This window comes from Taudactylus pleione, unplaced genomic scaffold (genome assembly GCF_031769625.1).
Source record: "Taudactylus pleione unplaced genomic scaffold, aTauple2 ptg000019l, whole genome shotgun sequence".
Taxonomy (NCBI): Eukaryota; Metazoa; Chordata; class Amphibia; order Anura; family Myobatrachidae; genus Taudactylus; species Taudactylus pleione.
The window spans coordinates 16,974,782-17,000,572 of record NW_028284421.1 but is presented as its reverse complement, the minus strand read 5'-3'; positions in this window follow the sequence as shown (position 1 = coordinate 17,000,572).

Below are 25,791 nucleotides of genomic sequence, written 5' to 3'. Positions count from 1 at the left end.
CCAGTAATGGTCCCCCTATGCAGTGCCTCCAGTAGTGGTCCCCATATGCAGTACCTCCAGTAGTGAGCCCCCGGTAGTTGCCCCCAGTAGTGAGCCCCCTGTAGTTGCCCCCAGTAGTGAGCCCCCTGTAGTTGCCCCCAGTAGTGAGCCCCTTGTAGTGGCCCTCTGTAGTTGCCCCCAGTAGTGAGCCCACAGTAGTTGCCCTCTGTAGTTTCCCCCAGTAGTGAGCCCCCAGTAGTTGCCTTCTGTAGTTGCCCCCAGTAGTGAGTCCCCTGTAGTTGCACCCAGTAGTAAGCCCCCTGTAGTTTCCCCCAGTAGTTGCCCCCAGTATTGAGCCCCAGTAGTGAGCCCCTTGTAGTTGCCCCCAGTAGTGAGCCCCCTCCCCCCCGCGCGCGCACACACACAAAAAAAAAACTTACCTTTATCCCTGCTCCAATGCTGCTTCTGTCCATCCCCGGCGTCTGCTCCTCGGCACTATGGGAGTGACGTCATGACGTCACTCCCATAGTGCACTGCCGGACCCGGAAGACGGAGTGAGCTCCATCCTCCTGCTGCCGCTGGGGGTTTGAATAGGAGCCGGGCGCCCGCTGGTAACACACTCAGCGGGAGCCCGGGAAATGGAGGGTGCAGCGGTTGCGACCGCACCCCCTGCACCCTCTGTAGTTACGCCAATGGAAGTGGAGCACCGATTAGCGGCGCTCCTTCTCCATGCAGCTCCCGGGGACAATGGAGCCAGGTGCCCCTTCAGGGCTGGCGCCCGACGGCAAATGACTCCATTTTCTCCGGGAGTTCCGCCACTGTCCGGTGCCGCCAGATGCGGTCTAGCTCCATGGTTCGTTTCAGTCATTGTAGTGTCGAGCGCAGTGAGTGCGGTCCACACTACACAGTAAAACAAAAGTACCAGCGCCGGGTAGTACGCTCATACTGCCTGGCAGCAGTGTGTTTGTTTTAGCAACCAATGAGAGTCGGACAGACTCTCATTTGGCTGCTGCACCCACGTCCAGAGCCGGGCTCGAGCTCACTCATGAGCTCTGCCTTCCAGCTCCTGCAGTGGGTGAAAGGAGAGACATCATGATGTCTCTCCCATAGTGCCGAGTGGGTGGACGGAGTAACGGGGATTCAAGTATTGTGTTTTGTTTTATATGTGTCTTTGTGACATATGTAAGGGGTACTGTATAAGGGGCACTGCATAGGGACGACCACTAATGTGGGCACTGTATAAGGGGCACTACTGGGGGCACTGCATAGGGGGATCACTACGGGGGCACTGTATAAGGGGACCACTACTGGGGGCACTGCATAAAGGGCTCTACTGGGGGCACTGCACAAGGGGCGACCACTACTGGGGGCACTGCATAAGGGGCACTGCATAGGGAGGACCACTACTGGGGGCACTACATAGGGGGACCACTACTGGGGGCACTGCATATAGGGGACCTTTACTGGGGGCACTGTATAAGGGGTAATACTGGGGGTACTGTATAAGGGGCACTACTGGGTGCACTGTATAAGGTTGCACTACTGGGGGTACTGCATAAGGGGCTCTAGTGGGGCACTACTACATGGGGCATTGCATAAGGGGCACTGCTACTGGGAACATTGAATAAAGGGTACTACTACAGTGGGCATTGCAAGAGGGGCACTACCACTGGGGGCATTAAGGTGCATATAGAATTGAAAGGAATGTTCCCAAAGTGACGAGAAACAGTGGTGTGTCATGTTGACACCCTCCCATTTTTCAGTGGCCATGCCCCTTTTTCAGCACGCACACATGGGGGGGCTCCATTTTTCCTCTTGCCCTGGGTTCCAAATACTCTAGTTATGCCACAGATGATAATATGTACCCTATGTGCCACTCACAGTCACTGAAACACACTCTGTGCCTCTCACCACACTGATGCCTCTCGAACACACTTTGCCACTCATTAGGGTTGCCATCTTTATTTTGGCAAAATACAGGGAGTGTGGTTAAAACTTGGAGGCATGGCCACAGCTCCTCCCCCCCTAAAAATTAGAAAAATACTATGCACTGCGCCATGTAGCAGCAACATGTGCCACAAAGGGGGACATTTGTCCTCCAACAAGCCCGGGCCCAGGTAAAAAGTACCCCCCACACACCATTCTCAGCTCCCAGATCTCCCTCTAGCTCCCATGTTTCTTGACAGACCCCCAGTTTCTCTACATTGGCAGCCCACTTGTCTCTCCAGCCCCCAGTGTCTGTTAAGCTCCCTTCTATCTCTACAGTCCCCAGGGTCTCTCCAGCTCCAGCCCCCACATCCTACTGGTTCCCGCTCACAGTCACTTACCTTCTTCTATGTCTTCAGGCTGCTCCTCTTTGCTCCACGGCTTCTCTGTGCTTCTTGCTCACACTGACGCACACTCTGTGCCTCTGAGACACACTGATGCATACACTGTGCCTCTCGAACACACTGTGCCACTCATTAGGGTTGCCACCTTTGTTCTGGCAAAATACAAGGGAACGTGGCCAAATCTTGGGGGCATGGCCACATCCCCCCAAAAAATATAAAAATATAAAAATACTATGTGCGACACACACACAATCACACAGACACACACACTGTGTATCACATGAACACTAACCTGTTTCCTGTGTTCTGCCTGCAGTTTCCTTTCCAGCAGTCTCCTGTATTCTCCTATCCCAGCAGTCAGAGTACCTGTGGTGGAATAAATTGTCTGTGTTCCAGTTGGCAGAGTGACACACAAGTCCCAGCAGAAACTGCTGAGGAGTTCCCCACACTTACTGGGAAACTTCTCCATGTTACAGTGCACTGGGTAGCACAGCAACTGTATGTACCAATCACCAGCCTGCCATCATAATGGGCCCATTTCTCAATGATAGCTAAGAAAGGGGGCTCACTGGGGATTTAATAACCCACCCACCCTCCAGGTCAGTCAGACCCTGATGACAATAAATAATAACCATATACCTGTATGTTCTGAATTATCATTTCTTTTATTTTAGTTTTCATGTTGATTAAACAGAGAATCAATTTCCAACTATTTTTTTTTTGAGAAATGTCAGGTTTTACTTTCCTAGCATGATGAAATCAGTAATTTTTTTATTATTTTAATAATAATTTTAATAGTAAATTACTGTTATTTTATTATTTTATATTATTTTATTATTATATAGGAAAAACACTAAAAATTAGCAAAGAAAAGCACTTTTTCATAATTTTTCCAACTAAGTGGAGCTCAGAGGCATATGTATAAAGGATGCAGAGTGTGCGGTGCACATGGGCACCTGTGTCCAGGTGGACCCACACTTCTCACCCTGCACCCATATTTAGTTATACTTACCTTCCCATAGTCTCCAGAGTGCTGCTCTGCAGCACCAGGCCAGCGCTGCAGAGCAGCAAAAATCACAGGGAAAAAGGTGGCAGCCATTTTACCGGTGACTCACGCATGCTCAGAAAAGATGTCCCTGGGAATAAGTAGCGGGCACCATTTTCCTGGAGTGGAAAAAATAGAAACAACTGCGCTTCACTAGTAATCATGCTGGACAGTGTATGAGGGTAGTCCCCCAAAAGTAACCTTTAAAACAGAAATATCAAAGGAACTAAAAACACACTGAGCGCAAAACAAATCAGGTAAAATCGTCAGTCAGTATACAATGAAAAGAGCGATCCTATATAGGTCAGTAATGTTCCAATATATGCAGTGTACAAGTCTCTCAAATGATATTTAAAAATCCCAGAAAAGGTTAATATCCATTTCGAAATGAATCACTTTATAACACTCCATGCATCTTTACAGTCGGACAAAACCGGATACCTCTTCGGTCTTATCTCAAATCAAGTATCCATATACAATGTAAGCAGAGAGAGAGGGCCAACATAGCGTAATCCCGTAAATTTTAATCAAGATGTATCACATAAAACAACATGGAATCTAAAATATAACCTTCCAGAAATAACATAACCACCAATGAGTGGAAAACAAATGTACCAGAAGGTGTGGGTGTAAGCAGTTTACACCTAAGACAGCATAGAGCATACACTCCTTGGGATCAGGAATCTGGAGTCTCTTGTCAGCCTTGGGGTATTCTGCTAGGATTCCAACCTTCAGTTTCGGCAGCTTGAAGTCCCATAAACCAACGCGTTTCAACTTTCTAAGAAGTCTTTATCAAGGTATACTTCCTACCCTGCACCCATATTTAGTTATTCTTACCTTTCCGTAGTCTCCAGAGTGCTACTCTGCAGCACCAGGCCGGCGCTGCAGAGCAGCAAAAATCACAGGGAAAAAGACGGCGGCCATTTTACCGGTGACTCACGCATGCACAGAAAAGATGTCCCTAGGAATAAGTAGCGGGCACCATTTTCCCAGAGATCCGAGCATGCGCAGTAGATCTACTGCACTGCCAGAGAGGAGGGGGCCCAAACATCGGCTGCACATGGGCCCCCTCCTCTCTTAAAATGCCCATGGTAGAGCCAGAATATTTTACACCACAAATTAAAGTCACATACAGTACCTGTTCCACTATGCCTGCCCAAGTGGCTCACTGACAACCCTACGCAGTGACATCTTTCCAGTTTTAAATTAGGAAAGATGGCATATGTGCAGAAGAGATCATAGACACCAGTTTTTTAAATATATCCCTACAAAGATGACAACCAGGGACCAGCATAGAAAGCTGAAATGCCAAATGGGCAGGCACAATGTTCGGTCCTGGGTGCAAGTTGGCATGCGGTGAGGGGTTCCTCTGGTCCTATGTGCATTACACACCCTGCACCCAGTATAGATTTGCCAACTGGTGCTGTTTATGGCTTTTAGGGGGTATATACATTACATTGGATTACCAGAATTTAGGTAAACTCAAAATTTATATCTGAAAACTAATTTATCCACTAATTCACCTCTCAAAGGGTAATGTGCAACGTGCAATATATATTCAGCTATATAAACTAGGGGTGAGCGGGTTCGGATTTCTGAAATCCGAACCCCCCCGATCCGAGGCAGATCCGAGTCAGGCTCGACTTTTCCCGCCTGACTCGGATTCTGAAATCGAGGCAAAACGTCATCATCCCGCCTTCCGAGTCTCGCGGGTTTTGGATCCTATATAAGGTACCCGCGTCGGCGCCATTTTCTCACTCGGCTGTGGACAGTGAAGAGGGAGGGTGGGAGTTAGGGCTGGCTGGGCTGTGTAGTGTAGTGTAGTGTAGTGTAGTGCAGAGTAGTGTTGTGCTGTGCTGTGCTGCGCTGTGCTGCTGTTGTCCATAGGGGCTGTGTCCACTACTTCAAAGTGCATAGGGGCTGGCTGTGTTGTGCTGTGCTGCTGTTGTTAATAGGGGCTGTGTCCACTACTTCAAAGTCCATAGGGGCTGGCTGGACTGTGGAGTGGACACAGCCCTTATGGACAACTGACTGCACAACAAAGTCCTGTGTAGTGTCCCAGTCCTAAAGGGGTGCTGTAGTGTTGTCCAGGGGGTGCTCTGTCCATCAGGGGTGCTCCCCCTAAGTGCTAAAAAAAATATATTTTTTCTGTGTTTGTGAATTGTGTGCGCAGTAGCCGCACGTGCATCAACAAAGTAGTGCCAAGCGTGTGCCTGTGTCATAAGTAAAGGGCCGGCTGGCTTGACCGTTAAAGGGTGCTGTAACCCCCAAAGTACACTCCAGTCCAACCAAATAAAAAAATATTTTCTGTGTTTGTGAATTGTGTGCGCAGTAGCCGCACGTGCATCAACAAAGTAGTGCCAAGCGTGCGCCTGTGTCATAAGTAAAGGGCCGGCTGGCTTGACCGTTAAAGGGTGCTGTAACCCCCAAAGTACACTCCAGTCCAAACCAAATAACAAAATATTTTCTGTGTTTGTGAATTGTGTGCGCAGTAGCCGCATGTGCATCAACAAAGTAGTGCCAAGCGTGCGCCTGTGTCATAAGTAAAGGGCCGGCTGGCTTGACCGTTAAAGGGTGCTGTAACCCCCAAAGTACACTCCAAACCAAATAACAAAATATTTTCTGTGTTTGTGAATTGTGTGCGCAGTAGCCGCACGTGCATCAACAAAGTAGTGCCAAGCGTAGCCTGTGTCATAAGTAAAGGGCCGGCTGGCTTGACCGTTAAAGGGTGCTGTAACCCCCAAAGTACACTCCAGTCCAAACCAAATAAAAAAATATTTTCTGTGTTTGTGAATTGTGTGCGCAGTAGCCGCACGTGCATCAACAAAGTAGTGCCAAGCGTGCGCCTGTGTCATAAGTAAAGGGCCGGCTGGCTTGACCGTTAAAGGGTGCTGTAACCCCCAAAGTACACTCCAAACCAAATAACAAAAATATTTTCTGTGTTTGTGAATTGTGTGCGCAGTAGCCGCATGTGCATCAACAAAGTAGTGCCAAGCGTGCGCCTGTGTCATAAGTAAAGGGCCGGCTGGCTTGACCGTTAAAGGGTGCTGTAACCCCCAAAGTACACTCCAGTCCAACCAAATAAAAAAATATTTTCTGTGTTTGTGAATTGTGTGCGCAGTAGCCGCACGTGCATCAACAAAGTAGTGCCAAGCGTGCGCCTGTGTCATAAGTAAAGGGCCGGCTGGCTTGACCGTTAAAGGGTGCTGTAACCCCCAAAGTACACTCCAGTCCAAACCAAATAACAAAATATTTTCTGTGTTTGTGAATTGTGTGCGCAGTAGCCGCATGTGCATCAACAAAGTAGTGCCAAGCGTGCGCCTGTGTCATAAGTAAAGGGCCGGCTGGCTTGACCGTTAAAGGGTGCTGTAACCCCCAAAGTACACTCCAAACCAAATAACAAAATATTTTCTGTGTTTGTGAATTGTGTGCGCAGTAGCCGCACGTGCATCAACAAAGTAGTGCCAAGCGTAGCCTGTGTCATAAGTAAAGGGCCGGCTGGCTTGACCGTTAAAGGGTGCTGTAACCCCCAAAGTACACTCCAGTCCAAACCAAATAAAAAAATATTTTCTGTGTTTGTGAATTGTGTGCGCAGTAGCCGCACGTGCATCAACAAAGTAGTGCCAAGCGTGCGCCTGTGTCATAAGTAAAGGGCCGGCTGGCTTGACCATTAAAGGGTGCTGTAACCCCCAAAGTACACTCCAAACCAAATAACAAAAATATTTTCTGTGTTTGTGAATTGTGTGCGCAGTAGCCGCACGTGAATCAACAAATTAGTGCCAAGCGTGCGCCTGTGTCATAAGTAAAGGGCCGGCTGGCTTGACCATTAAAGGGTGCTGTAACCCCCAAAGTACACTCCAGTCCAAACCAAATCAAAAAATATTTTCTGTGTTTGTGAATTGTGTGTGCAGTAGCCGTACATTCATCAACAAAGTAGTGCCAAGCGTGCGCCTGTGTCATAAGTCAAGGGCCGGTTTGGACATCTGGTCCGGACTGAAGGACGTGCCAACAATTTCTGACAAGTCTACTGTCACTGCATATGATACTGTCCTCAAAGCAGCAGCGACAAGCGTGCGTCTGTCTGTTAAAGGGTGGTGTAACCCTCAAAGTGCGCTCCACAAACAATAAAATAATTCTTCTTTTTTTTCCTGTCTTTGTGAAATGTGTGGGCTGTAGCCGCACTTGCATCCTCAAAGCAGCAGCGACAAGCGTGCGTCTGTCTGTTAAAGGATTACATCGGTGACAGCATCCAAGTAGGCATGTCAGACAGTCCGTACCTGTACTGGCAGGAAAAAGAAGCAATTTGGAGGTCCCTGTACAAACTGGCTCTATTTTATCTGAGTTGCCCCCCCTCCAGTGTGTACTCCGAAAGAGTGTTTAGTGCAGCCGGGAACCTTGTCAGCGAAAGGCGTAGGAGGTTGCTTCCACAAAATGTGGAGAAGATGATGTTCATAAAATTAATTATCAACTCTTCCAGGAAGACCAGCCTCCAGAACGTACAGAGGGACCTGTGGTTGTGGATTCCAGCAGGGACGAATTAATACTCTGTGAGGATGAGGATGTACACAACACTGAAGAGGGTGAGGAATCGGTGGATGAGGAGGATGAGGACGACATCTTGCCTCCGTAGAGCCAGTTTGTGCAGGGACAGATTAATTGCCAGCTTGTTTTGTGGGGGCCCAAACGAACCAATCATTTCAGCCACAGTCGTGTGGCAGACCCTGGCGCTGAAATGATTGGTTTGTTAAAGTGTGCATGTCCTGTTTATACAACATAAGGGTGGGTGGGAGGGCCCAAGGACAATTCCATCTTGCACCTCTTTTTTTTCTTTGAATTATGTACTGTTTGGGGCCTAGTTTTTCAAACTGCCATCCTGTATGCCACTGCAGTGTCACTCCTAGATGGACCACGTGTTTGTGCCGCCCACTCGTATCTCTTAGCATAGTCATCCAGCTACCTCGGTGCAACCTTTTGGATATAAATACACTATTGTGAGGTGTTCAGAATAGACTGGAAATGAGTGGAAATTAAGGTTATTGAGGTTAATAATAGCATAGGAGCAAAAAAACACACAAATTCTGTGATTTTAGCTGTTTTTATGCTTTTTTTTAAAAAAAATACAGATCCAAAACACAAAACCCAGAACCCAAAACACGGAAGGGTGGTTTTGGCAAAACCAATCCAGATCCAAAACACGAAGAAAGATCCAGATCCAAAACCAAAACACAAAACACGAAAAGTGGCCGGTGCACACCCCTAATATAAACACATTCAAGTTTGGCACAAACGCAATGCTGCTAAATTTGTGCAAAACACATTTTTATATCCTTCAAGTGGAGTTACATGCATCCATCTGTAGATGATTCCCCAAATGGCAGCATACTTGGAGGATCGTGTACATACATTTATATAGCTTTGCATTCCCAGAAGAAGGGGTATCACCCCTTTTTCCGGAAGTGACAAGGCCAAGATCTATGTCCATGGAAGCAGATTCCTGGCCTCGCATGCCAGCCAGCCTGCGTATGCTGAGGCTTACTCAGCTGGCCGGCGCAGTCCAACACCGCAAACCTCGGTCGCAGCGCTGGGATGGCAGATGCAGCAGGAACTGTCAGACACCTCCTGCTGCATTTGCACTTTAGCAAGGACGGAATTGCAAAGCTGCTTGTGTGCGGCATTGCAATTCCATCCTCTGCTGAATCACCCCCATCATTCTGGGTTTTTTTTTGCTACTTTCATACATACGAGAGGACAAAATATACCTGCTGTGGTTTTATATTTATTTAACTCAAAAGTAATATTGAATGTGCTTTCACTATAAAAAAAAATATTAAACTTTTCTTGCGCTAATGGCAGGCGCTGTGCGCGGCCAGCGCCGGAGTTATAGACTCTGGGCACTAGAGTGCGCCCAGAGTCTATAGAGTATGCGCAGGTCACTGGGAAAAAGGCAGCGGTGGCCATTTTCCAGTAGTTTTACAGCACCAGACCCACGCGCCGACGTGGGACTTCGGAGAGGTAAGTAATACTATGGGTGCAGGTTGTGTGGTGCAGGGCCCCCCTGGACCCAGGGGCCCGTGTGCTCTGCACACTCTGCACCCATTATCAATACGCCCCTGGCTTATGGCCTGGTCGGGTGTAAGTATATCTGGGTGTAATTACAGCAGACAAATCTGGCGCATATGATACTGGTTCAGAACAGAATATACCTCATATTGCCACACACTCAGCATTTGGATGTAAATACCCTATTTTTACAGCTTATCTGTTTAACACATACGTGACCAACTTAGCATGATACCCATTATGTGTAAAGAATGGATACACATTAATCTACGACACTAAACACATTTATTGTCCCTATGATCGACATTTATTAATATGGACTAGACAGGAATAACCAGCTGGCATGAAGTGAAGGTTGGTTCTGTGCACTAATTTTATATGTGTACAAATCTGCATATTTGAGTACCTATAAGCCACAATTGCATTATAAACAAAGCATGATTTTCCTTATAAAATATGGGAATTTTTCATTAAAATTTCCATTTCATTATTTCTATCAGCATTCAAACAACAATACATTTGTATTTTCTAGACACATTTCCCTATATTTTTCTTATTCTAGTACTGTATTATTTATTGTGTCTAGAGAAAATATTGTCATGTCTCATTACAAAAAGCTACATTTCCAGTTATTAAATTTGTATTATATTATTCCAGAGACAAATGCAATAATACAACAAATAGAAATACATTCTATTACAGTAGTTTATTTTGTTGATGTGAAAAATAATTTGAATAGTTTCCATGTGTTCACTTTACAGTTTGTATTGTTTATGCCCTTTGTTTTCTATTGTAAAGATATATATCTTTAATAATATGTAACAGGTTCTTATTGCGGATGTGACTTTCCATGTTCATGGATGCTTGTCCCTGTAATTGTATTTGCTTTCACTCTCAATTAGGCCCAAAGTGATATGAAGCGTAAAAGGGATGAATAAATCTGTCCAGTGCATAAAAATGAGCCCCCAGAGCTCATTGATATGCCTCGTTGTACAGGCTGTTATCAGTCTGCTTCAGATGCACGATTATCACAGTGTGCGACAAGAGCAGAGCATTGTGGGTACACCGTAGAAACAATCACTTGAAGTTGTTCCAAATGTCCAAAAATCTTTCCTCCATGTATACCACAGTTTGAGGCTATAAAAAATAAATTATATAGCATGTCTTGGTTGTAATCGCAGCTGCAGGGATCTGAATTTGCTAGTTGATTTGCTATTAGCTATGTCCATCGTATTAAACTTGTCATCTATGAACAAGTACACAAAGAATATTTAATAGTACATTTTTGTACTGTTTCTGCCCTTCAAAAACATAGATAGCTGACACTATGCATAATTTTTTTAATATATTTTACAATCTTATTCAGGGTATTTTGTATAAATATAGTGATACATAGAATGGTACAGTAGTTGCTCAAATCAATTTATAGGCCCATCACAGGTGCATGTAAGGGACGGGTTAAACTAAACTGCAGTACGCTGGGGAATTTTTTTTTTTCTTGTCTAGATTACTCCTTCCCTTACATGCACCTGTGTTGGGTCTATAAATTGATTTGAGCAATTACTATTCTATGTGGTAAATTTACTAAGAATTAAGATTGGTCGAGATGACAATCTCGGGTGATTTTTGGGTTGATTTTCATCTCGCAAATTTACTAAAGGTAAAGTCGGGTGGGATAGATTTCTCTCTTCTCACTCGTAAAACTCGGGGGACATAGCTAACTTGAATCAACTCACCATCGGCCAACTCGGAAGTACTTTTCACCTAAAATATACATCTCTCAAAATTACCAAGAATCGGGATGACAAGCTCCGGATGCACTGTATACTTACACCTCGTGAAATGACAGATGAGCAAAATCATCTGTTATTTCTCACAGGCTGCTAGCCAATCAGCGGTCACTTTACATGTAGCGGCCGCTCATTGGCTGGTTCCACATTAAAAAATAATTTCCAGACACTTATTACAAGACACCAATAAAAAACATGAACAAACAATCAACAACTATCCTAAACATTCTATACCTCTGCTAAACTAGGCTATAAAAGTGGCTTCAAAACTAAAACATATCCCGAAAACAAGTAGCAGATAAGTAATACATAAATAGATGTGATTATTCCCCACCCATTCAACAAGACCCAATTAATTCATGAATGACAGTCAGAACAACCAATCCTAAGGGAGCTGTAATCCACTTATCAAATTCTGCCTCCATTCATTTACATAGACTAAGACCACCTCCCCGTTCACCTTAAACAAGGTGAAAGACATGCTACATACTACAATCACATCCTAGAAGAAAGCCACAGAAGGCTGAAACGCTTTGGGGAATTACGTACATTTCCTACAAATACCAGAAGACTTTCTAACCTAAAGGCACTATCCATACAATGGTCCCAATCAGCAGCACATCACCAACCACGTGACGCGACAAACCTGGAAGTAAAGCATAGACCTAGCAGCGGCGTCAGAAAAAATAAGAAGTCGGAGGAAAGAGCGGAGCGCAACGGAGTTAGGGTAAGTGAAAGTGGCATCAAGTTTCCGTAGGGGACGGGACACCCAGGGACCGACTCCCTGGAGTCCAAACTGAGGTTGTTATCCCTAAGATCACAGTCCAACGCTTCCAGAGTCATCACTCCGAGGGCGGCCCCGTACGGGTATGCCATCAGAGCTCTGACCTACTAGCGGTGAGGCCCTATCCGGAGCATCGCACTCCCATCAACCCCATACTCTGCTTGCAGGGCCACACAGTAGAATTAAGATCAACACCGGTATGTGCACGAACTTCACTTTACATCACTTACAGTAGTCAAAGTAGCGGGACGCCGCACTCTGATATGGTTCTGGACAATCTACTATTGGATATACCTGTACTCTAATCACAATATCTGGAACCTATGTCTCTGAACTATCAGTTGTTCAACAACTGCAACATACAGATCCTTGTGAACGTTATTGATATTTTTATCCTTTTTCTTTTGTATTTAAGTATTACACTTATACTATATATATATATATATATATATATATATATATATTGTTTTTTTACATTTATGTATTTGAAGTAAAACATCATTAAGATTACTTTTTAGTCCTGACATTATTACAACGATTACTATCCTTCATACCATTGTCTATTATCGGTATGTATTACCACACATCAATCAAGTAATACAATCACTACACTTGAATTTCAGAACCATTACAATAGGCCAAGCGTCTGGGGAAACCTTGAGGTTTACTAGCAGCTGGCCATTAAACTAAAAGCTCAGTGCGCAGAAGAACTTCTGCATCTACTAACAGCATATACTTACACCTGTTCGGCTTGGTTCGGGTAAGTCATTTTGTTGTTTTAACAAGATCGTGGATGCTACAGAGAGCAGCGCCAGGATGTAGGTGAGTATAAATCTTTTTTGCAGGTCATTCCACACAGATTTCTACATTGGAGAAGAGGACAGACCAGCTGGTACAGGTAAGTATGTGTGAGTGAGGTATTTGTGTAATAAATTTGTACTATATACAGTGTGCGTGTTTTGTCTTTTTTTAACTATTTATTTTACAGTGGGGGTATGGGTGCCGGCTGCCTGCTGGCACTTGTAGTTCCACAAGTGCCAAAGGGCAGGCATGCTGGCACCTGTAGTTACACTGTAAAATACAATAGTTTACTTATATTTAACACTTTATTACCCCTGTACCCACAGGCCAAGGGTTCGGGGAAGAGCCCCGGGCTTCAGACCAAGCCTGGGGCTTTGGGAGAGGGGGGACCCCTTTTTTGGGGGGTCCGCACCTCCCCTGAGATCCCTGGCTTGGGGGATCTTGGGTGTCCTACAGTTCAATTAGCTCTCAATTTAGAAATAGATAAACAAATGACCCAAAATAGATGTTACTATCATTTAGTGTAGGACCACCAAAGCAGAGACACCTTGCTGTGACTGATGGCTTAGCATATGTTTGCAAATGTACATAAAGCTGGGTACACACTGGAAAGATATATCTACAGACGCCCAACAACCATCACTGCCTGGCTGCGGGTTGCGCTGTGACCCTCTCCCCACCGGCCTCTGCAGCCCACCGCCCGTACACACACCACGATGAGTAGATATATCTGCAGATATATCTGCCATCAGCTGTGCTGCACAGCCAACGCTACAGTATGTATGTGAGCAACGTCGTTCACAGACATATCGTCTGTGCACACTGGTCGACGAACACATGATATATCAGCCGTTCAATTGACCAGTGTATACCCACCATAACTGAGATCTCTATATTTCTGTGTAAAAATCACACCTAATGGATCGCCCAAGAAACCATTCCATTTAAATGTCCAGCGTAGCAGCCGGGACCGCAGGCCGGAAAGACAGAAGTGCCAGTAGCAGGAAGTTGGAGACTGTTGCTAATTGACATCTGCAGCTTAAAAAAAACACTTAAAAATACCCAGAAGTTATATAAAAGAGTTTGATCATAAGGAGTTTTCCTAGCAAGTGTTATCTCTTCTCAAAGTTAATTCAGTGAGAACTAAGGAGCTCATTCATAACCGGACGCTAAGCTGCGCTCTCACGCAGCTAAAAGAGGCCGGGTATGCAAATGCCACGATGGCACTGTCTGGTGTAAGGACGACCTCTATGTCTTAGAGACTGACGGCAGACTGATCGCACGCTGGTATAAAGACGCTCACCTCTCTCTCTTAACACATGTCATCTCCAGGAAGTGTGTGAACAATCAGAACCATCAAGAGGCATCGGAGCTGCACGCTTACCCCGCCGCAGCACTGCGGTCACTGCAGGCTGAAAAACAACCAAGTGACGTGTACAATGACGCATCATTGCTAATTATGCACACCCATAAAACTCTGTTTTTATTAGCAGACACGCCTGCATCACAGCACCACTCCCCCGTTCACACCCACAAACGGCACTGTCACTCAAAATAGCGTCCACGCTGTGTACTACGAGAGCACGATTCCCAGCCACAGTGACTGATAACAGCATGAGTGATTTGCTGCATATGCATGCGCAAACGTGCGATAATTGCCCATAGCGTGCGTCCACAGCTTAGCGAATGGGTCTGAATCAGGCCCTAAGTTTGAGATCAATTAAAAGAGTCTATACGAGGGCTGATTGAAAAGTAATGAAACTGCTTCTGTTTTTCTGTCCCATAGATAGACGTGGCAACGCTATGCTGGTTATTGTGAAGCTCATACATCGATGTGTCTGAACCTGCGGTTGGACTGCCGTAGTCTTCTGTGTTTGGTCACAGCGAGTGGAAGATCTTCTTACTGTACATTCCATCAGGGCGGATGAGGAAGCCTGAGAGTTTGCTTCAGAGATTGAATTTTTTGTTAAACTTGGGAAAAACGGAAATGAAACTCATGAAATGTTATGGCAAGCATATGTTGGAGAAACAATTAGCCGTGCTGCAGTATTTCTGTGGTAGCAGCACTTCAAAGAGGGTAACATGCGAGTGACTAACAAAGCGCATTATGGGAAACCATCCACCACGATTACAGATGTAAACACTGCCAAACTACGGAGATGTTGCAAAATGACACAAGGTTAACTTTATGCAAACGTTCGGCTTCACTTGGCATCTTGTGACAAAGGAACTGAAAACGCATTGCGTTTGTGCCAGGTGGGTAGCCAGAAATCTCACATAAGAGCAGATGCTGCAAGGAGTTGAATCGTGCAAGAACACCATTTGAATGTCGGAGAGGATACCCGATTTCCTGACATCGATTGTGACGAATCGTGGATTCGTCACTATGATCCGGAATCCAAACAACAGTCTAGTGTATGGAAATACGCAAATTTGCCTCTGCCCAAAAATTTATGTGAGGTTCCTTTGGCGTGTTAAGTCATACTTCTGCTGTTCTTTGATGTGCACAGTATGATCCTACAGTACTGGGTTCCTTGTAGACAGACAATTAATGGTAAAAAGAAAAAAAGTATGCAGTGCTAATAGATTCACAAATTTAATACAAAACAATGACTTAATGCACAATATAATCATACACAAATGGGTGTGGATTCACTAAAATGGTTATTTAAAAAATCAATTTACATAAAAACAAATATATCATGCATGATATTGACCCTGTAGGCACTGATAGCTGCAACAATAATGTAGGACATAAACATGGATGAAAATGTCTTTCAAGAAAAACTGGAGTTTAGTTGTAAGTCCAACAATAGGGAAATGGTTTACCAGCTTAAGTCCAGATGAAATGAGGATCCTGTAATTAGCGATGGCATCACAACCGGCGAACATCCAACGCAAGGAAATGTCTCTGGGAAGTCAATGCTGGAACAAAAAAGTATGTCCCAACTCCAATGTAGGCTCCAGTATAAATCCTTAGAAGTGTCCAAATAGTAAGCCTAAATCAGGGAGAACCACCAACGCGTTTCGCTACCATCAGGTAGCTTTTTCAAGGTGTCTCTATAGCTGTCACACAACCTTTTTTATACCACCTTTCATTGGGCTTAATCATCCCCAAGTGAATCCAATCAGCTTATGCAAGTTACACAATTGAAAAATAAAGACAATTAATGGTGACTACTATGCAAACGTCCTGAAAACACATTTGCGTGGAGCCATGAGTAAGAATAGACCACATTTGCTGAAGAAACAGTGTTTTTTGTTTCAAGACAATGCCCGACCACAAGTTGCTGCTGTTGCATTGGCTGCACTGACTGACATTAATGGGAGAGCACTGGAACACCCCCCATATAGCCCAGACTTAGCACCCTGTGATTTCTGGGCATTCCCAACCCTGAAAAAACAACTGCGCTGAAAGAAATTCTCAACAGATGATGAAGTGAAAAATGCCACAGCTGCAACACTAAGGACCATATTCAATTTGAGGTGAAAAGTCCGAGGTCGGAAATTTTGCCATCATCGCCGTTTTTTGCAGGGATAAAGTATCGGGCGCATGCCCGCTTATCCCCGTATTCAATTAGGATCCGGCAAAAACGGGACCCGTCGGAAAGGTAAGTATCATAAAGTCCTGACACTTTAGGGGAAATCAGCCTGTCACCCCCCAAAAGATAGTCTGAGGTCTGACATGGGGGATCACTATGGGTACCCCCGATTTGGCCTGCTGAAGGTAATTGGGGTTTTTAAATAGCTGCGGCAGGTGCATAAATGCTCCTGTGAAGAAGTGGTGAAGAATAGCACTTATCTTTATTTTTTTGGAAAAAAAACTAGTCCCATCAAATTTGGGGTACATGAAAATGGGTGCAAGCATAATTTTAAGTCACTAAAGTCATTTTAAAAATTCTTCAAAAATCCACCTGCCGCTAGCAGTCACATTTTAGAAAACACCTGCCGCATACTTGGGATCCCCCCGGAGTCGATTTTGCTAGTTTAGAAGTTTGTCCCCCAATATATTTTTTTTCGCCTCCAAAATGAAAGTACCTTTTTTGGGGTGTCCAGAGGAACTTTTTAAATTCCTTTTTTACACAGATTACTTTAAGGGGACATTTCATAGGCTGCAGGCTATTTTTTTTTTATTCTGCACCCCTAAACCTCAATTCTGCACTTTTTTTCGCCACCTAAACAGTGGTGAAAACTTATCCCTGTTTTTTTTTTTACAAAGACTTTTCGCACCTGCGAAAAGTCTTTGATAGAATATGCGGAATAATTGAAAATGGTGAAAATTACGTCATCGGCGATAAATTATCGCCGATTTATCGGACTTTTCGCTCCGAATTGAATACGGCCCTAAAAGTGATGTCACAAAACAGTTTACTGCACATATTTGAATCGTTGTTGAAAAATTGTAAAAGATGTATTGAATGTGAAAAAATCAGCCCTCGTAAGTATGCTTGCTCTTTTAAATTTTAATAGAAGATTCAAATATAGCACAACAACTCACAGCAGGAAGGAAAAAAAATCAAAATCCATTAATACAATTTTGCTTGATTTAGATTGCATAGATACCCCTTTAGACATTTAATTAATATGCTTTGTTCTTATTTTTGATGCACCATATGTACATGACATATGAATGAAATGTGTACATTTGCATGTTATGTAAATGCATGTGCAGCAGCACTATTACAGTATATTTAATTTTCTTGAGCATAATTATCTATAGATCACTGGGCGGTAGTCGGAATGGGAATTTTGTACAATGATTTCCATATCCAGATTTTACTATTATCCAGAATTATATTTTATTTACATGTTAATCTCACACAATTATGTTTCTACTAATTCTAAATTAATAAGACACTTTATTTCGGCAAACTTTGTTTTTATTTATTTTTATTCTTTTTTAAAAGGGACGTATTTTTTTCTTTCTGCTCCCACAAAGTAATATAGCAGAACAGATTGACCCCTTAGATCATTAACCACATAAGAAAATAAATATACATGTAATACTAATCATCATAAGGATTAGTGATCCCTTGTTGAAAATAACAATGACCATATTCAGTTGTATGGCATTCAATAGCATTGGATATAACCAGTTATGACTGTAATGACAGAGACATTAAATCAATGATAACCAGATTGAACATGTCACCAAGCACCTGGCAGCAGTACTATGTTAAATGTCTCACGCTTAGCATGTAATCACTAGAAGTTAGGGCATAGGCAGTATTCACATTTAGACCTACAGACACACACCTTAAACTACCTAAAACACTTTAAAGAGACACCAGAAAATGGATACAAAATTGTAAATAAACCCAATGAAAAAAACCTGTGCATTTTATTACCAAAAGGTGAGGTAACGGCATGTAAGGTAGGGATCAATACAAACAACTATAATACAAAGATAATGATAAAGAGTTACACTAATTTCCTTTACAATAAGAACAATGAAGAAATGTACTTCTCTCTCTTGAATATGATGAAGGAAATAGTCTAACCAATAGCAACTATAATGATAACAACTATTAATATAATAAGAAAACAATGTGGGTAGTAATCCCAACAACAATAATGAACACAAATGTGAATACAAGATGGAGGGAGGACTACTCCTGGCAGTGTTAGGTTGTCCAAGGACGGATCTCTAACCCAGTTGCAATGTTGTACTGATGTTCAGCTCTGAGTATGGTGCAGTGCAGCATATGGTAGATTACTCATACATCTACAAATTACAGAACGTTGTTGATCTTTTGATATATGGATTAAAGGCCTAGAGGGATCTCCAATGGCTTTCTTCATTAGGTCAAAAAGGCAGAAGTAGTTGCAAATGCAGGCACCTAAAACGACAGAAAAGGACACTCTGCAAACAACTAGGATGGCTCCAACCTTCCAATGGATCTCTGTGTTGAACATGTTCTCCCTCTGGACCTCCTGGCTGGACCTAGACTCCGTCTGTCGCTCTCAAAGCTTGCCCTGCATCTCTAACACTGCAATGTGATCCAATCCATTCTTCCACCATGGCTATACTGTTTATTGTGTTGCTGTGGTGTGGCATCATGTAAGCATACAGGTAATGAGAATTAAGAGGAAAGGCAACAGATGAGTGGAGTGAAGATAAGGATATACTGTAATAAATGAAAATTACAGTAATGTCGAGGTTCAGAGAGGAACAAGGAAGATGACTTATTGGGTAGGTTAATGAACTTAGTGGAGGTAACTACAATAAAGGGATTCTTTTGATGTCATTGACAATGAGGAAGATATTAATTAGTGATACAGGGGTTGATAAGGGAGTTCAGATTAATAATGGGTTATTGAATAAAAAAAAAGCTTTATTATTACAATAAAGCATTTTTACAGATTTATTTATTTATTTTCCATTTGTTGTTCCCAACAAGTGGAAGTAAATGGTTAGGTCCGGGCTTTCAGTTCTACGTCGCATGCATGATTGGGCTATCCTATCATGTATGTGCATATTCCTGGAGCCTGGCCCTGTGGAGTCGTAACTTAAGGCGTGATTCTCTGTGTGACACACAGGACATTTACATACATTGAGGTATGTTACCTGTTTCTATACAACAATTTATTTATTTTTTTCAGGTGTCCAAGGCTTAAATACATCATTGGTAGAAAACATACACTAGAAAAAATTTTGCTAAAGTGAACCGATCCTTCTGGAATTTTTAAACACATTCAAGGGACTCTCTGAGTATAATTTGCAGATATTTTATTAACAAACTAGCAGTTTCCCGTGGTTTTGCCCATGATGAAATCGCTTCTGCCAACAATATTTTATTTGAGGTGCTATAGTAGTATTGCTTTGCAAAAGGACCCTGTCGGGGGAGTGGCCCACATAACATTATACAGACTGGTGGTAGCAGCACCTTCACCCACTGCTCACACCAATGTCACAGTGTGCACTGTACCCACTGCTCACACCAATGTCACTGTGTGCACTGTACCCACTGCTCACACCAATGTCACTGTGTGCACTGTACAGTGACTGCTATGTAGCCTATCCTATTCAAGTGAACGCGGGCCTAAAGCACCTCTCCCCCACCCCTTACTGGCTTCGTGCATGGTGCCACACCTATCTCTTGCATTGATGAAGCCAATACATTTTGTTTTTGTTATTGCTCAGCTTTAACTTGACAGATGGAGATGAAACAAAGTGCAGGTTATTTATCGGAGTTTCTACTACAAAATGATGCATGATGATTTTCATGAAAATCGGTTTAGTAGTTTAAGCACCAACTTAAAACAGACAAACAGACACAATGTTCTTATAATATTAGTATAGATTATGTAAACAGGAGCTTTTCTATGGCTGTGATAATTTGTGGTGATTGAAACCATCCCTATCGGCTGTTCTTAATAATTAGACCCCACTGTTAGGAAAAATCAGGAAAAGGCTTTGAAAAGTGAGACAGAAGTTGGTGAAGAAGATTGAGGGAGCTCACAAGTAGAGCATGAGGAAAGAAATATGATCAACAGAATAGGACCATCCAGCCCAGGTAAGGTAATAATTAATAAGGCGCTTTAAAGCTGCAGTACCAAATTCACGTAAAAAATACATTTTACTACCTTCACCTTCCCTAGCTGATGCCTAGCATAAAACAGCAACATATAACTCATATAATTTCTTTTTTGCTTTTTTTAAAAAATGAAATAATTTAAATTAATAAAGATTTTTTTTTGTTCCATATTAATTACATGGACACCATTGTATTCAACCAATGTCACACTGTCTTTTTCCACTTAATCCACTGTCTTTTCTTATTTTCCACCTGGGTACCCCCTGGCAGTCCATTTGCATTCTTTGTACCCACAATATTTACAAAGCGATACATTTGTAATGCATGTAATTGCTATTAGATAAAATGTTTATGTGCCAATATATATAAAAGCATTGAACATACTAGAAACAAGAAATAAAAATGGCACAATAGAATTAATTGTATATACTTTAGAACTGAAGACAAAAAATTAAACTTAACAATAATAGTCCACATCTGCTTTTTTTTACAGGGATGTATATTTTTATTTTGTGTTTATGGTCCTACTGTGATGCATGGGGACAAGAGATTCCTAGGACACTGCTTTCTCAATGTGTTTAATTATCACCTGAATGTCCTGTCTGGCACCTACAGTAAAGGTGCGTACACACACAACGATTTTTTGAATGATTTAACTATAACAACGTCATTATCGTTCAATCGTTTAAAAAAATCGTTGTTTTTTAAGCCTGAACGATTATCGTTCATGCGCGTTCACATTTGTAGCTTGTAGTTTGTTGTTCATCGTCCATTCTGACTGAACAACTTAACGATTTTCATTAAGGGGAAGTTACAAAAATAGTTTGTAGTTCAAAAAAATAGTTCATTACATTTTGTAAATGAACGATTTTAGTAAACGATTTTTGTTCATTTTTCCCTTGAAAAAATGGACGAAAATCGTTTACTAAAATTGTTAATTTAGAAAATCGTTTTGTGTGTATGCAGCTTAAATGTTTCAAGTATTCATGACTGTCACAGATAGTATAACATGGGGTACTAGTACCCCAGATGTAGAAATACTGATACAGGCTAATCCAAACACATAGTGGATGGCTGCACACAACTGTCCAATGCGTTTCGAGCAGATTTGCTCTTTCTCAAGGCTTGAGGAAGAGCAAATCTGCTCGAAACACGTTGGCCAGTTGTGTGCAGTCATCTACTATACCAGGATTCAATTGTTAAGCCTGTGAGTGTCCAGCAAGGGTGTATTCCGGAAACCCTGCTGTTACTTTACCCAAGGTGACACTCACCACCAATGACTGGTATGCTCATATACTTTTATTCATCTTTTGTGACATTTGGATTTTATATTTGTTTGTTCATTTAATAAATGTATTACAGGTTGAGTCTCCCATATCCAAATATTCTGAAATACGGAATATTCCGAAATACAGAATATTTTTAGCATGACTGAGAAAGTGAAACCTTCACTTTCTGATGGTTCAATGTACACAAACTTTGTTTAAAAACACAAAATTATTAAAATATGTTATAAAATAACCTTCAGGCTGTGTGTTAAGGGTGTACATGAAACATAAATGAATTTCATGTACGTACACAAACTTTTTTTGATGCACAAAATTATTAAAAATCTTGTACAAAATTACCTGCAGGCTGTCTGTATAAGGTGTATATAGAACATAAATGCATTCTGTATTTAGATTTGTGTCCCATTCCCAAGACATTTCATTATGGTATGCAATTATTCCAAAATACGGAATATTCCGTTATCCAAAATACCCCTGGTCCCAAGCATTTTGGATATGGGAGACTCAACCTGTACTGCTTTTTATCTCTCAGTGGAGTTTACATTGTGCTCAGCGCTCAGGACACTATACACTGTATATCTAAATTTGCATTTTGGGTAGAAGGGTACCCCTAGTAGTGACTACAGGCAGCAGATCCAGCTTGCGCTCAGAGCCCACTATTTGTTTTCTTTATCCACCGCTCAGATGCTATAGTGCGGCTGAGCTGCCGCTATTGCTGGTAACAGAAGATACACTCTGACACTGAAGTGCGACTGAGACTGTAGAAGTTTAGCAGCAACCGTCCACTCTGACACTGTAATGCGACTGAGACTGCCGTGATGTTGGTAACAGCTACCGCTCAGATGCTGTAATGCGGCTGAGCTGCCGCTATTGCTGGTAACAGAAGATACACTCTGACACTGTGCAACTGGCACTGCTGGTACACACGCTGCATCGAAGTAAACACATGAGGGTGATATCCACACATAGGAACCGGAAGACACGCTGTAGACGCTATAGCCGGCATCAGAACAGAGAACCAGCAGTGGTGGAGAAAAAGGAAAAGGATCCAATCAGAGCAAGGCGGGGGTGACAGAGCAGGAGCGTCCTCGTCTCCTAGCAACAAGCACACGAGAGCCGCCTGGTGCACCGAAGTACAACAAGACGCTATGACGCTTATGACATTGTCTGATGTGCTTAATTGTCATATCAGAATATGTGTAGAACAGGGGTGGGCAACTTGTGGCAGTCCAGCTGCTGTGGAACTACACATGCCAGCATGCTCTACCACAGATTTAGCAAGCCCTAACAGCAAAAGTGTGACTGGGCATGCTGACATGTGTAGTTCCACAGCAGCTGGAGTACCGCAGGTTACTTGCTGAGGGAAGAGCATGGAGCATGCACACAAACTGATCCTATCATGTCACCCATACTTTGATATTTTCCTAAATATCACTTAATAGAAATCATTGTCACTCAACTCTTACAGGTAAATTTACTAAGTATCGTGTTTGACTACGAAAAGTAATCGCTGGACATTGCCAGAACATTTTACAATCAAAAACCAAAATGTACTATTCAGCGTATTTGACTGTATATTTGCATTCATTGCTGATACTCAGCGATGTCTGTCATGTAGAAGATCAGTCAATATACCCCATTTACAATAGACTCTGCTGACAATTCAAAACATGAATCCCCTGTCAGTTGTGAATGTATATATTTGGCTTGCAGTGAACCAGAGTTAAATTCCTTGTATACGGCTGTATACTTGGCCAATAAAGTTGATTCTGATTTTGATTCTGCACAGATCAGTGTGTTCTGTGCAGGCTTTGGTGTTTAAAGGCTGAAATAAAGGGTTAATTAAAAAAAAGTGTGTGGGACCCCCCCCCCCAAAAAAAAGAAAAGCATAACCAGACTTCTGAGCCTGGTCTGGTACCAGCATGGGGTCTTGGGTTCAATTCCCACAACAGCCTTAACTGTGTGGAGTATGTATGTTTTCCTCATGTTTGCATGGGTTTTCTTTCAGGCACTCCGGTTTCCTTACACAAATCAAAAATATACTGCTAGGTTAATTGGCTCTCAACAAAAATAAATCCTAGTGTGGATGTGTGTGTACTCCATGTGAGGTTTCTGTCCTCCCTGATCTCGCCTTTGGACGCCTGTGTTACAGTTTGACAACTTATAGATTGTACGTTTTACTGGGGCAGAGACTGATGTTAATGACTGAATATTCTCTATAAAGCGCAGCGGAATATGTGTGAGCTATATAAAATAACTGGTAATAAATAAATAAAAAATATAGTCAATGTCAACATAATGTATTATGGTATGTATATTAAGATTGTCCTCATTTTTAAAGTCTGACCAACACATGTCCACCATAATGTATTTAATTTTGAATTTATTATTAAATCTTGCAGCCCGATGCTTGGTAAATACACCGCTTAGTCCAGGGGTGTCCAGGAGTGGCCAAAGCGACTGGTCCACTATGGACACTCAACCAGTATATTGTAGTGAAATCCAGCAGCAGCCAATAAGAAGTCTATTGTATTGCTGAAGAATTCTTATTGTATTGCTGCGCTGAAGCTGTGGCTGTCCCTGTTGGCTGTCGCGTGTGACAGCAGTACCCAATAGGAATGAGGCTTATTCTTATTAGCTGAGACTGAGCAACACCCGGCCGTTGCGGTTTCAACAGTTGTGATTGTCTTTGCCACCACTGGTGGCTCCACGCTGCATTCGGTAGCCAGTCTGCCCAAAGCGTGAAAAATTGCTTGACTGCGTTTCTGCATCTATATCTACAGCCATTCTGAGATAAGGCGCCTCTGAGCTACACAGTGCAAGGCTCCCGGGAGCATGATCTGGATAATAAAAAGGTGGCTTACTGTGTGGACTAACAGTGGGGTGCGAGAGCTATCTGCTCATTGTTTTATTCAATATCACCTGTGTGACTAGCACCTTGTTGCATGCAGCAATTACAAACAACCAGTTTACTGACAGTTTTAGCCGCATTTTTATTTCTCATGCTATGGCCATTGATTTACTGATATTTATGGGGTCACTACTTTCTGAGGATTGCCAGTCCTGGGCTGACCAGTTTGGGGTTGGTTAATGCTTTGGCAGGGGGTCCCCACGCTGTGTGTCTCTCTGTTATGTCATTACCACCCCAGCTGGTTCAGCCCATTGCTGGTTATAGGAAAATAGGGAGATCTCTTAGCCGGTTTCCCCCCAGATTTTCCTGTACCAGAACAAGCTGAGAGGTGCGGGGCTGATTAAGTTTTTTTGTGGGGGGAGGGGAGCCCATGCAGTTTTTTTCCTTGATTTTTAACCCTTTAAAAACAGTCTACACACTGATCTGTGCAGTACTCAGCAGTGTCTATTTAGAAGGGGCAAATGTGACTGAACTCGCACACGTAATTTAGTTTTACCTACTACATATATACTACACCTCCTGTCTATTTTGTGTTATCCACAAGTATTTTATAACCAAAAGACTTGATGGGGGAATCCACTTAGGTGCAATATTCATTATTGATGATTTCAATTGTAATTTTCTGGTGATTTACATAGTGATTTAAATTAGCAAATCTATTAATGGTAAATTTCCATAGATGTCACGGGGGGCGGGGAGATGGGTGCAGATGGGTGGCGGATAATCTGGGCGACTTGCCCTTTCTTGCGGGCGGCCAGGAGCACCACACTATTTTCGGGAGCCTCCTGGACGTTCCTGGAGACTAGGCAAGTATGGATAATATGTGAAAGATTGATTTAGCAAATAGCCAGAAAAAAATGCAGAAATGAACACACCAATTTCAGACACTTTTTGTCTCAACTTTTATTCATTTTCTGAAGTATTTCCAATGAATTTCATTGGCCCATTTCCCTCTGGAATTCGGGCAGGACCACTCTACTATCGTCTCCTCTACATAATTACGTAAATGTGGGAGTTATATTTGTGTAATTAATTATGTATACATATAGTTTTGTAAACACGACTATGTCTAATGTACTTATGGGGGATACAGTCAATATACCGACGGATGGGAAGACGTCCGTCAGAATCCCACTGTCTAAGTCCCAACATGGGACTAAATCCAGACACCTATCTTTAGCCCAACGACGGAATCCCAACAGGCCGGCTTCCCGAACGAAGGTAAGCGTGGACACTTAGTTGTTAGCCGTGGGGGGTGAGGGTT